This window comes from Otolemur garnettii, unplaced genomic scaffold (genome assembly GCF_000181295.1).
Source record: "Otolemur garnettii isolate 467f Iridium unplaced genomic scaffold, OtoGar3 scaffold00027, whole genome shotgun sequence".
Taxonomy (NCBI): domain Eukaryota; kingdom Metazoa; phylum Chordata; class Mammalia; order Primates; family Galagidae; genus Otolemur; species Otolemur garnettii.
This window is the reverse complement of record NW_003852422.1, coordinates 2,367,663-2,378,863: the sequence shown is the minus strand read 5'-3', so window position 1 is coordinate 2,378,863 and position 11,201 is coordinate 2,367,663. Positions and strand designations below refer to the sequence as shown.

Genomic DNA, 11,201 nt, shown 5'->3' with positions numbered 1-11,201 from the left:
TCTGGGGTGTCAGGCCATCTCACCCGTGCTCTGGGGCTTTGTTCTGGGGTGTCAGGCCATCTCACCCCTAAGTTAACACTATCTTGTGTTTTTTGCATTTAACAGGTCTAACTGGATCAGCCCTAACCCTTGAAGAACACTGCCTTAAATGTGTCAAAAATAATTTTAAAAGAAAATTAGGGAATTGCACAAAAGTGGAGTTTATTGGAAATCTGACTGTGGTCCCTTGACTTCCTGGCCTGCAGGACCAGCGGGATAAAGCTATTAGCTGGACAAAGCAGCCGCTGGCCAGCTCCCTGGCCCAGCCTCCTGTGACACTGTCTAAACTACGGTGAAGCATTTTTCTCAAAGAAAAAAGAGGCAGCTCAAACAGTCATTTCATTTTTATTTAAGTTAAGTGACTTTTGAAGTTTCTAATTTATTATTCCTGTTATGTACCCCCAAGTCTGTGACAGGTGAGAGGACAATATCCCTGTGGAAACAGAAGGAGGAAGAGGCCCTGACTCCAAAGTCCTGACAGCTCTGCCATGTCAGGCCTGGCCCTGGGATGGCCGGGGAGGGCGTTCGGAGGCCCTGTGGTGAGCGCTCCCCTGGGCCGGGGACCTCTGCTGGCTCTGCAGCCACGTGGGTCCCGTCACAAGGGACGTGTGTCTGGTCCCGTTGGCTTTTGTGAGTCTTCATCATAAGAAGCAAGTTTTGTACCAGCCACCCAGCCCAGAGGCCATGGTGGGGGACAGGCAAGCCCTGGGCTTCAGAGAGGAAGTGTCAACCACGAAGCCTGGGCAGTAGCTGGTCAGGGCCAGGCCTCCTCGCTCCTGCTCTCCCTGGCTGGCTCTGAGGATTTCACCCATGTTCCCCCTTATCTGCAGCTGGGCAGTAAATGCTACTTCCTGGAGGAGCTGTGGAAACCACTGGTTAATATTTTACAGGTCCCTGGGGGTGAGGCCGTCAAGTCAGAGGGACATTGTGCTCCACCTGGGCGGCTCCTATGTGGCCAGCCCTACATCTATCTTCCATGACTTCCCCTCGCGGGCCCTGGCAGGGAGGCATGCCTTTGCCATTACTACGGGCTCTTGTGTCCAACATGACCCAGGGCACTTGCGTTGGTAATTAGAGGGCCATGGACACTTTTGGCATTGCTCATACCCAGAGCCGGGGATGACAGGACAGAGCAATATTTGTTTTCCTCACGTGTGTTAACTCCGCTCCAGAATAGGGCCTGCCTTCCCCAGCTCAGACATGGCACTCTGTGCCCAGGGAACAAACGTGCTGAGCCCCATAAATTTACATGTGGCCCCAAAGAGTCATCGTCTGAGTCTTGACTATAATAAAGCTATCATTTTGAAACCACAGAAGACAAAAAGAATTTTAGAGTTGTTGATCTAAAATATCTTGATTCTAATCAAGGAAAAGAATGCCATGTGCAGCTGTGGACCGCACCCTGGCTCAGAGCCTATCTGCAATCGTGCCAGGTCTTCACAAGGGTACAGGCTCTGTGCTAGGTGCTGGCCAGGGAGTTCAGAAACACAGCTTTGAAATCCATTCTATCTTTAGCAAGACAGGTGCAATTAATATGCTCCACGTTTTATAGGCATTGAAATTCATTGGATTAGAGACACTGTGTACCCCAAGCCCTGATAGCAGTCCCAGGCAAGGCCAGACAGGCTCACCCCTCACGGGCTGGGCTCCCAGCTGCCAAGAACCACACTGGCAATTCAGTCTTTGGTTTTTCTGCCCAGTAAGTGTTGGACTTACTAGAAAAGAGCTTCATCAAAAGCTGGGAAGTTCACTTTCTCCCTCATCTTATGCCTTTTAATGTCTGCTCTGAAGACTCAAAATATATCAGCAACTCCACTGAAGCCGACATACCTTACTCCCGCACCACGGCAGCTCTCACCAAGTAGCAACACACAGCACAGCAGTACAGGAATGCATCAGTACAGTAAGTATCTTTTAAACTTTTAAACTGTTATTAAAAAATGGCACTTAAATGAGTAATTCAATAACAAACACCCAGAGTGCACGGCGTACATCATGGATACGACTGCCAATAAGCTTGCACTTGCAACTTGAACTTTCTAAGTGTTTTCTGCATGTTGTTTAATTTCTAAATGGTATCTTTGAGCCTAAAAAGATCAACGTCCAAACAGAGGCTGGGGCAGATGCAGCCTTGGGTTTCTCTCTTTCTTTCTGGAGGCCCCATGGGCACCGGCCTGGTCTGAGCCTCACTCCCTTTGAGGAATAAACACTCTTCCACCTCTGGCTCTCTCTGCCCATTTTTACATTTGGCTTTCTCTGTGTCTCCACACTGTGTTCTGGAATGCACACAATTAGTCACAAAATCAGCGTGCAGAACACTTCACAGAGGATGACTGGAAAGATTAATCAAAGGGGAAGAGAGGGAAAAGAGGATGGGGAAATGCTGGGATTTGGAAGCCCTGAATTACCGCCCTGCGGAGCCGCCGCCCGTCATAGGCATCACGGTAACTAAGCTCGGCTCCCTGGAGGAGGCCAGGAGCGCTTCTCCACAGGTGGGATCCAGTGCAAAGTTTCCAAATTCCTTCTCTAATGTGTTATACTAACCTGTGAAGTTACCTTGGATGTAGGACTCTGAGATGACTGTATCACATTAACCTGTACAAACATGTGCCTGAGCCTTGGGTCCTCACAGGCAAATGCAGCTGTTTTGTTTTTGTTTTGAAATGGCATGAAATTTCTTCCAGATTTCAGTCTGCCCTCACAGTAAAATTTACTTTTAAATTCATACAACACACTTTATTTTAGTGCTGCTAATCTCTCGCTCCACAATCGACTCAATGATTTATTTAGTGCTAGGACTGTGCCTAAGAGGCCTCCCCCAGAAGGGGCCCCGAGTACCTGAGCACTTGGCTCCAGGAGGCTGTTCCGGGTTACACATTTCTGTGTTCTCCTCCCTCACATCACAATTTTCAGCACTTATTCTGAAACGAACATGGTTAGTTTTTAGTATCTGCCTTAAATCTTCTCTCTTCACAAATAAGTCCTGACATAACAAATAACGCTGGAGTAGAAGACTCATCATCTCCCTCTTAAATCCCGGCACCTTCCAGCAGCAGCAGAAAGCCCTGCATTTTGCTGCTTCTGAAATATAATTTATCCTGGTCATATTTCCAGGAAGATAACTGAAGTGGGCACTTATACTTCATAAATCTCGGCCTTAGGCTATCCAAAGATTATTACATATTCAGACACCAGAAAGCAGCATAATAAAAATAACTAAAACACACCCCCCCAGGCCATCCCCTCCACCTTGCTCACACAGGGAAACCCAGCTCCTAAAATCTGTGAGAATCTCTTTTGCTTATTTCATTAAATTATTGATTTAATTCATGGGATCTTTTAAATTGAATAAATTTAAGCTGAATAAGTCATGCCCCAATTCTTCAGCTGGCTGCTGATTGGTGGAGAGCAGATTTAGACAAATGACTTTTGTAAAATCCAGGCTCCTGGGATGCATTAATTGGGTGGTGGCAATTTGAATCAGCAGAGTGCACCTGTTTGTTTATGCAACAAACATTATGACTATGTATTATGCTATGTATTAGAGCGAATACATCATATTTGGACAATTTTTCAGAATGAAGAATATGGAACATTTAAGCCCCCATGAACAGAACTGCAGGAACACCATCCTGTTTGAAGGCTGCGTAGGACGGTGAGAGCAAGAAACCAGGCAAGCAAGCGACCCCAGAAAGCACCAGTGTCACGCTAAAGAGCTGGGAATCCTGAGAGGATCCAGACAGGTGACCTGGGAGACAGACGGGGAGCTGGGGGAGTGGAGATCGGGCGGGAAGCGAACAGGGCACAGAACAGAACAAACTTTATGGGGTATTTTCCTCTCATGGGTGCAATCTTCTTCTTCAGAGATTCTGCGGCATTTTGTCTGAACACATTCCAGGGCACTGAGAAAATAGTTTGCCTTGGAAAACTTATTTGTGGATTCTAAGTTAGTTCTCCAATAAAACTATAAGCACTTGGAGGGCAGGAAGGCCATCTGTTTTCTCTTGCTGTGCCCTGAATACACAGCAGAGCATTCTGCACAGAGTAGGTGGCCGATGGATCTCAGTCATGCGTTTGCTCTAGGTTGGAGCCTACGTCATGGCTTTATAAGTTTTGCTTTGCTACTTTTCTTAGCAAAAGGTAATTTTTCCACTATACAAGATGAAGAACTCATTGTGTGTGTGGACACCCCTCATCAGGCACGGCTGCCCTCACAGGCAAAAAATGAGATGTGACTCTCTGAATGGGAAGCAGGGATCAAAAAAAAAATGGTATCAATAAAAATGTGTTGTCAACATAAAACTCTTATTTGAACTGGTGGGTCATTCTTTCTAATACATATTTGGTTTATCAGTGAAGAGGAAGGCATTTGCTGATCGTATTGAAGCACACACTGTGAGCATCTGTGCAGTTCCAACAAACTGCGTAGACCAGATACAAGGGCCACTCACTCCCTGTGTCCTTCCTTCACTCAGAGCAGAGGTCCTGAATTTACCAGGAGCTCATTAAAATATAGGTTCCTGAGCTTAGTCCCCAAGACTGCCTGATACGCTGGAGGCTGAGCCGAGGACTCTGCATTTCTTAAGAATTCCCAGTGAAATGTGTGCAGGTGGCTGCAGAGCACTTGACAAGAAGCACTGGTGCCAGCCTGTCCCCTCCCTGGGGAGAAGACAGGAGAGTCACTGCAGATGCTTTGCCTGGGAGCTGGGCATCCAGCCACCCGCCAATCCCATCCCTGTGAGGAGTTCAGACTGACACACGGAGGTTTTGTTTTATTTTCTGCATGTGTTGACCTCTCAAACTTGAGAGCTTCTGCTCAGACTCCCTGTGAAAAATAGTCCATCTGAGAGGGGGGTTCCCCTCCCTCTGTGTAGGTGGGCAGTCAGCCTAGAATCGGCAACAGGGCAGACAGTCCAACCTGGAGGTCAGTGGGACCCGTCTAGTGTTGCTGTCCCGCACTGGACAAGGCCATAAGGAATTTAGCATGACCTAAGATGCCCAGATGAACACACAGCCCTGGACCGACACTCACCATTCCTTAGCAAGTGATTTAAGGCTTATCACCCTCTGTTTGAGAAAATCAAAGCTGAGCACACTTGAGCCCTGTCTCCCGTGATCACCCCTTGGTCAGCTGTGAGTCCCAGGCCAGTCATTTCACACTGTGTCCTCACAGTGCCCGGCATGCAATGGCCCTCACTGACCCATGAGGCCTGTCAGCCAAAGCAGAGTGGATGTCGCAAGCAAGCAGCACAGCCCGTGACGTTTCAAAGCGGCCAGGAGTGGATGCTGAACACTGAGCAAAAGAAAGTCTCAAATACATGGTAGCCAGGAGACCAAGCTAACTCCACTTTCAAAAGGAAAGTTGACCCCAGTCACAAGTTTCCAGACAGATTTGAAACTGGAAGATAAAACCCAAATCCAGGCCCTAATTGCAACATAAACAAAACTGATGTGCTACTAGAGCCAGTTCATTGACTGACGCTTCCTGAGCGGTTATTTCAACTGCTTTTGAGTTTTACATAATTCACACCGAGAAGAAGCATTACATCTTGAGGAAAAGTGACCAAGAGGCCCTGGAAACTGACTTCCTGGAATGAGAGGGAAACTCCACCGAACTCCCGGTACAGGCCCCGTAACCTGCCGGTGCCGCCCCTTCTCGAAATCAGCGTCGCTCTGAAGTGTCACGTCAGTGAAAGAAAGCACTAGTGAGGCTGGACATGTCCGTATCTGCGACTGTCCTCTAACGAGCTGCCTGCCGCTTTAGTCCGTCTTTCCCATCTTCCTGTTCCACTGATTTTTTCTACCGTTTTCCTACTTTCAATTCCATTGATTTCTGCTCTTTTTGTTTTCTGCATCCCACTTTCTCTGGGCATATCTAACTCTTCCGTTTTACTCTCTTGAGTTAGACCTTAGATTACCTGCTAGATCCCTTTCTAGCCTAAGAGCACGCAGCTCTCTGCAGCTCCTCTCAGCACTGCCTGGAGACACCACGTATTTTGACAGGTCCAGGATTTGATTCTGAAGGAGAGAAACAGACTCATTCCCACGAGCAGGGTCCTAGAGGAGTGGGCGCTCAGGTGGGGAGTTACCTCCCAGGCGCTGAGGGAATCCCCTTCCTCCAACTTCCCCTCTCCTCTGCCCCCCTCACTCCGGCCTCTCAGCTGTTTCCATTTCTTCCCTTTTTAATTGCCTTTTTATATATTTTGTTTATAAGTCTCTAGTATAAAACTGAATATGCTACTTTGTTGATCACTTACTGTGCATAACAGTTCATTTTCCTTTTTGTTCCTTGGAAAACTGGTGAACTGAATGTTAATCCCTTCACTCTGAATGAAAGTGAGTTACTGCAGATAAACCAGCTAACACATGGTTTCTGTCACCTCCACATGCTCGACCCCTGTCTTGCTGATTCTTGCAAGTGAGGTGTTGACATGGGTAAGAGGATAGCAGGGAGCTGTGAATAAGGGGATGGTGAGGATGGGGGACATGGACACAGGTGGGGTGTGGATGCGACGTGGTGACCAAGGTAAGACAGGGTAAGTGGACACCTGGTTACCACAGTACCCCACTGTTACACTCCTGGGCACATATTATGGAGAAAATAATGTCAATCTCAAAAAGTTACATGTTGTTTGGTTCCATTTCTAGAGCATTCTTGAAGTGATGGACTAACAGAAAATGGGGAACAGATGAGGGGCTGCCAGGGTTTGGGGGGGAATGGAGGAAGGTGGCTGGGGTCCTAAAGCAGAGCAGGAGGTATCCTGCACCTTGACTGCACTGGTGTCACACAATTCTACACATGTTAAATTACATGGAGACACACACACACACACAAACACATACACACTCTTTAAAATGAGTACATCTAAATGGGTGAAATCTGAAATCTGAATGAGGTCAAGGGATTGTGTCCAAGCTAACTTCCTGGCTGTGCCAGCACACTGCAGTCTGTGAGATGTTATCACCAGGGTGACCAGATGAGGGGCACCTGAGATCTCTCCAGACTGTTTTTTACAGCTGCGTGTGAACACACCATGATCTCAAAACAAACCTGTAAAGACTGCGTCAGCGAGCGTGCACACGTGTGTCTCCCCTGAGGACAGCCCTGGCAGCGACATCGTCCAGTATCATTGGGGTGCTCCCTCTTCAGCTCCCCCAGATTATTCTCTTGAGTGTTTGTTCCCATTCACACCCCTACTTGCAATATTAGTCCTCATTTCTCTGTCTTCTCCAATACTTGGTACAGTCACAATTAAAAAATTTTACCAGTATGATGACCAGGACAAAGTATCTTATTGCTGTTTTAATTTTTAATCCCCTCACTACCAATAGGTTCAAGTTCTTTTCATATTTTATGAGTCCAGCTGGGTTTTATCTCTAAACTACACAGCCTGTTCTGGCTCGCATTTATTAATAACTCCTGGGTGGCTTGCTTCATTTTACTGAATTTTAGAGCTCTGGATACATTCCAGATACCAACCTCACAGGAGCCTGTTTCTCCTCATCCTTCAGACATCCACCTGTTTTTTATAACAGGGCCCCAGAACAACCCAGCCTTGTTTATGAAGCCGAGAACAAAAGAATATTCAGATCCATGTTTTGTCATTTTAACAGTTAAGGAGTCCTGGAAATCTCTAAAAGCTTCGGAATATGCACCCGTAGTTATCACCGGGCACGATGACAGGGAGACTCCACCCGTGGGCAGCAGCTTCAGCCCCTGCCTGAGCCTTCAGCTGCCCTTCTGGTCAGCCTTCTATGGATGTCCGGCTTGCCTCAGTAAATCCTGATTTGTATCTCTTGCTGGTTTTGTTTCTCTGAGTGAAGCTGCACACTACAGATTTTTACAGAGGTTTAAAAGCTGCTCAGCAGAATGTTCCAGCTGTTTATCTGGTACTTATGCCTGGCAGGAGCCAGGGTCTCTGCCAGGTCTGCTCTTCCATGAAGCACGGCCCGGGGGCTTCTCCCAGTGGGCTCCCCTGGGCCAGCAGGAGCATGTTAATGACTGCCCAATGACTATTTATTTAGACTTACACAAAGAGTATTAGACTATAGTCTTTTCTTCTTTACTGACAACTAAAATATAAGAAAAGGATGATAAAAAGAAAGATGTTGGGGGCGGCGCCTGTGGCTCAAAGGAGTAGGGCGCCGGCCTCATATGCTGGAGGTGGCAGGGTCAAACCCAGCCCTGGCCAAAAACTGCAAAAAAAACAAAAACAAAAACAAAAACCCAAAAACAAAGAAACAAACAAAAAACCAAGAAAAGAAAGCTGTTGGTGCCCTTATGGTCACACCATTCTGAAAAGGAAGTGCATTCTGCGGGCATCTCCCTCAGACTCCAGCTACGGCATCTCACTCATTAACGGTGGAATTCAAGATGAAAGAGAAGTGGAGGGCGCCTTGCAAGGTGCCCTGTTCACCACAGCCAGGCCAGGCACTGATCCAGACCTGGGGGCAGACTCCTGCCTCTTTCTAATTGTGCGCCCTTGGGCTAACTAACCTCTCTGTGCCTTGTTCCTCATCAGTAAAAAACGAGGCTATTAATAGGACAGTGACATCACAGGAGGGCATCCCAGGCAGCTATGAGCACTCCACTAGTGACAAATGGCTCTCAGAAGACCGCTGGCAATTTGCAAGAGGTCAATGACTGCTCCCTGGTATAGGCTCAGGGAAGCTTCCCTCTCAAGTGCCAGGTTTTTAACGAACGTGGGAGAAACTGAAAGTCAAACAAAATAACCTTCAATTAATATTTAAAAGCCAGGCAGAAATAGCGAAATCACAAGCAAAGTTGGTCTCTGTTTGTCAGCTTTCAGCAGACATCAGAACCAACGCAGGCAGCCACAGCTGCCGGTGCCGGGACTAGGAACACTGGTGTTCAGAATCACGGGGGAGCAGCCAGCTCTGAAATAGGAATCGCATCTCGTCCTCATCTTTCAGCAGAATTGTGGTTGTTCAGAAGGATTTTCAAAGTGGATTTGAATCAAATAGCTTTTGTTCAACCCTGAGTTAACAGCAGTGGCCATTTCAAAGCAGTCAGATCCTGGGGAGTTACTGCCCCAACATTCACAATAATCTGGGTTCTTTCCCCTCAAGTTTCTGTTTACTTCACTTAAGAAAAAACAATCGCCGCTGTGCACTTTCTGTTAGGGGGTAGAAACAGCCCCTGCTAGGCTGCGGGTCCTTACAGGCCCTTGACTTACTGAAGGCCTCTCTTCCCAGGTCAGTAAAGGCCCCACCTCACGGGAGTGGCCCGCAGGAAGCTCTTGTGCAGGGTTAAGGGGCTTCAGGATGGCCCTGACGGGTCAGTGATGGTCCCTGAGGTTTCTTCCTGGGCTAGGCAGACAGTCTCCAAGGCAGGCAGTCTGAGATGGGATGCCCCTGAGTGTCCTTCCTCTGCAAACCTCTATTTCTAGTCAGGGGTCCTCTGGCCGGACAGGCTGAGGTCTCCCTTGAACGATGTCTACCGTCCTTCCAGCACATTCCAGCCCCCCAGCCCCTGTCACTGGCGCAGATAAACAAACACATACGGTTGATTTTCACACTGTTACGATTAGAAAACAAGGAACCGGATGCCTGCTTCTTACTAGGGTCCCCAAAGAAACTCGAAGCTTTCCCCCCACACACTCCACCTTCCAAAATAGGGGCTAAAGTGATGCCAAAAGGAAGACCGTGCTGCCGGGGAACCAAGAGCACCTGGGGTAACCGCGCAAATAGCAATCACACAAGTGCCAGGGCCCAGGCCTGGGAGCATGCCTAGGGGACGCCGGTGGGGCAGGCGCATGGCCGCAGGTGGGCTCAGGTGGGGCGAGAGCGCAGCAGGGGAACCAGAGACCGGCCCTGGAAAGGCGGAAGCGGGATCTAGACCTTTGTCGCCGCCCTCGTTGCTCAAAGGGAAACCGCGCTTCACCCTGGGGGGAGGGGCTGGCCGCGATCGCCCTCTGGGCCCCAGGTGTGTAACTCGGAGGTTCTTTAAGCCTTAGATCCCCCACCTTGCCGGCCCCTCGGCTCCCACCAGCAGTCTCCACAGAGCGGAGAGCGGCCTCTGTTGACCGCTGTCACCTCCCACCTCACAACTTCCCCCACGGCCCGGAGCTGTTTGAGTGACCCAGGGCCGCCAGGCCTGTATGGAGACCACCCTTGGAAACCTCGGGCTCCAGTCCCCACCGAGGTCTACTCCCGTCTACACCCGCGCCCACCTTCTCGCGGGTAGGAGCCGAGTGAGAGACCAGGATGTCAGGTTTGGGAGGACACTGGGCTGCCACCTGCCCGGCCACCTGCGCCTCTGCCCAGGTGAGCTCCGCGCGCCCTGGGCCGGGAAAGGGACCTGGAGTCCAGCTGCCAGGACCGCACCTGCACCCCGCGCCGCCCGGAGCCCTCTCGCCCAGGTCTCCTGTCCCCGCTCGGAGGGGCGCGGAGACAAAGGCGCCAGAGCCGCCCCGCCCGTCCCCGGGACGATCACCCACCGGCGCTGTGCTCGTTGCTCCGAGATCGAGGGGCGCCGCGGGGTCCCAGGCTGTGCTCTCCACGCCGGGGCCCGGGGCTGGTCCTGGTGCCGGGGAGCGGGCAGCACAGGGGCCCCGGGCCACCGGCGCCGCCTTCCGGGGTCGGGACTGGGGCCGCCAGGGCCGGAGGCTCGTCCTCGCTGGCGCGCGGCGGTGACTGACGGCGGCTGCTCTGAGGGACGGGCGCGCACCCTGCTTCCCCGCCCCGCCCCGGGCCGCGCCGGTCAGGTACACGCCCGGGCTGCAGCCGTCCCCCAGCCTGGCGCCCCCACCCGCCACAGGAGCGCGAGGACCGCGACGGCGCAGCCCACGCGGAACTCGGAGGCCCGCGGAGACCCGCGCTGGGTTAGCCCTCGGGAGGCGGGGCGGGAGCGTCTCTGCAGCTGGGACCTACTGCGTGCTGCTTGTGACCCAGCTGGGGCGAGCGAGCAGGCGTCTCCTCTAGGCGCAGCTTGAGCGACAGAGACCCATGTGCGCGACGGGTCCAGGTCCACACCGTCCGTGCCGCCGAGTTCAGTGCCTGTCCTCGCCCCCTCTGGCTGTCCTCGCTTTCAGAAAGCCGGCTGCTGAGCTTGGCACAGGCCAGCGTCTGGGTTCGGAAGATCAAACTCCAGGCCAGTCCCTACTGAGGTTCCCGGGTCTCTCTCTTATTTTTTAGAGACA

At 50.7% G+C, this 11,201-nt stretch overlaps 1 protein-coding gene across 1 annotated transcript in view; it reads right to left on the bottom strand.

The window, feature by feature from the left end:
- Positions 1 to 10,663, bottom strand: part of MBP (myelin basic protein) — a 107,430-nt gene extending 96,767 nt beyond the window's left edge. Inside the window, exon 1 of the mRNA XM_023512373.1 lies at positions 10,500 to 10,663. The gene's annotated coding sequence lies outside the window, so the exon portion shown is untranslated. The remainder of the gene's footprint in view (positions 1 to 10,499) is intronic.
- Positions 10,664 to 11,201: the final 538 nt, after the last annotated feature.